This window comes from Nipponia nippon, unplaced genomic scaffold (genome assembly GCF_047370975.1).
Source record: "Nipponia nippon isolate SJK-2023a ecotype South Korea unplaced genomic scaffold, ASM4737097v1 scaffold_2, whole genome shotgun sequence".
NCBI lineage: Eukaryota > Metazoa > Chordata > Aves > Pelecaniformes > Threskiornithidae > Nipponia > Nipponia nippon.
This window is the reverse complement of record NW_028262336.1, coordinates 113,223,228-113,226,082: the sequence shown is the minus strand read 5'-3', so window position 1 is coordinate 113,226,082 and position 2,855 is coordinate 113,223,228.

Here is a 2,855-nt window from a genome sequence, read left to right as displayed (position 1 = left end):
GTAAGCAAAGACACTTCTTCATGTGGCATATTGGCTATTCAGAGTACTCAAAATCATTGTTATTTAATGAATTCCTGCTATTTTCCTTGCATACAAGGTGTGTAGAAACAAAGGCCTCAGCCAAAGACTAGCTGTATCTTCTGGCAGGTGATGGAAATGATGGTCTTTTCTCAACTAAGGCAGAGAAAGTGTGTGCTTAGGGAACTGAAAATACAGTATTAACAGATGGCTTAACTGGTTATTATTAACCAGCTGTGTGAATACGGGGGAAGAGGGGAGTGGGCAAGAATGCAGGTAAGGGTGGATAGAGCAAGATACCTCATTGGGATCTATTCTGCTGTTTCACATCTGGGAGCCACTGACCATGTCTAAAGTGCTGCTTATCGACCTGCATAGGTCTTGTCAACCTACATAGAAAGCACAAGGATCACATGAAGCCTCTGGTGCAGCCAGAGTTTGACTACATGAATGTACCTGAGCTCACTTTTGGAAGCCTGGATAGTTCACCTGCCCTGCAAGATCCATCCTGGTGCCGATAGGATGGCTTTGCTGAATATACTTGGAGACAACTCAGTGCTTGAAACGTGGTGTCATTAGTTGCTCAGAAATTGATGGAAGCTCTGCAGTTTATGCCAATGCTCAAATTTGGTCCTCTGAATATCAAAACTTATACTGAAACTTTGGAGACGTTGCTGAATATACCTTCTAGTAGCTCTTTCAGGGTAACAGATCAAGTGTTTTTAACGAGTTTTGTTTCCATACACCTAGAGACAGCATTCTCCTTTCTGGATTAATGACCTATGAAATCCTGTGTTTAAATACAGAGGTAATTTGTAATTTACAGGAAGGTAGAAAAGTGTGAACTCTCCCTTAATGATTCTACTGTTTTTTTCATTCCTTCAACCTCAAACAGTTTTTCTTTGAAAAACCTTTTGCTTGCAATGATGAGACTCTGTATGTTGAGTTTCAGCTGTGATTGAATTTATACTACAGCCAAGTTATAAACCCTTGAAAATAGGATTTATAATGGAAATTCCAAGTGCAATCTTAACTGTAGCAGCCAGCTTAATACCACAATAGTACTATTAACATTCTTCAAACCCAATGTTCAGGATGAGTCATACTGATCTAATTCTTTACAGAACCCTTTTCCTTTCAGTGGTGCAAGCCTAGTCTTGTAATTTCTAGTCATATGCCAGTGGATATGTTCCTTTAATTTTGGGGGACACAAGACACAGCTGGTATCAGTGCTATGGAAATAAACAGTGTTTCCAACAATACAGCAGGGCCATGCCTTGTACGCTTACTCATTCAGCTAAAGTTCAAGTTTTGGGCAACTTTCACTAGTCTGAATTATTAACTTGATACTGTATTTGTTATTTGTATGATGTCTATGTAACCTTCTAGTTCTGGCCTTCTAGTTCTTAGATAATCATATAACATTTCAAAACACAACAACAAATAACAAGTTTCAGGAAGCTGTGAGATCAAAAATAGGAGAATTGTAACTCTTTGTTTTTTCTACCTGTTCTTTGTAAAAGAGAGATGAAGAATAATTGGCATGAGGTTCTACCCCAGTGATGAATACTGCATGCACTGTGCTCAGCAGTGCTGTGTTGCTATAAATGCATAAGGTGATCCCAAAAAGGGAAGGCGAGTATCAGGGATGAGAACAATAGTGATGAAGTCACTTTGCTTGTCCTGGTCCCCGCAGCAGAAGATCTGGGTGACCTTGTCTAGCCAGAATATAAAAATTCTGATTTGTGAGAATTATGAAGGTTGTGGAAGTTGTGTAAATTGCACAATTGAACAAAACTTAGATTTTGTGTAAAAAGGGAGAAAGGCAACATCTCAAACACCTAACAGTTTGGGATGAGGAGGGCCAAACTGACCGTGTGTCCTACAGTGGAGTTGGTGGGTCAACGAAGGGCTCGAGTCCCCAAATTCCCTAGTGGCAGGCCCTTGCCTCTCCCTTGCCCCTGCTGCCTTGTGCCAAGGAGAGAATTTAACTGCATATATGAAGTAGAACTAATTGCTCAGGTGAAATTAAGAGACCATCTGGGGCTGTTGGCTCTGCTTTCCTTGCCCTATCCATCGGCAGAGGGTGAAGGGAAAGATCATGGGCCAAGCTGTCAGCAGCAGAGCAAAAAGTACAGGGCATCTGGATTTCCCTCTCCAAAGAAACATTGATTTATGGGGACTTGCTGCTGCAAACGTAAATGGATGAGGGTCTAGAGGAAATTTGGTGGTATGGGCCTACAGTTCAGTCCTGCTGTAGCATAGTCATGTCTCCCCATTGCCTTTTACTGCATTTGTCCTTTTTCTAGGTAGCAAAAGTCTTCTTGCAGCCTATGTCTCCTTATCCTGCCATTAAGTAATTCATATTGGCAAAGCCTTCTGCTAATTACATCTGCTGGTGAGCACAGATGAGCTTTTCATTCCACACACAGGCTCGCCAGGACTTAGGCCTGCATGTGCCTTGCAAATCCAGATAGAAGTCACACTTTTGGCATGCCAAAAGCTGACAGCATAGAATCATAGAATTATTTAGGTTGGAAAAGACCTTTAAGATCATCAAGTCCAACCATTAACCTAGCACTGCCAAGTCCATCACTAAACCATGTCCCTAAGCACCACATCTACATGTCTTTTTTAAATACCTCCAGGGATGGGGACTCAACCACTTCCCTGGGCAGCCTGTTCCAGGGCCTGACTACCCTTTTGGTGAAGAATTTTTCCTAAGATCCAACCTAAATCTTCCCTGGAACAACTTGAGGCCATCTCCTCTTGTCCTGTCACTTGTTACTTGGGAGAAGAGACTGACCCCCACCTCTCTACAGCCTCCTTTCAGGTAG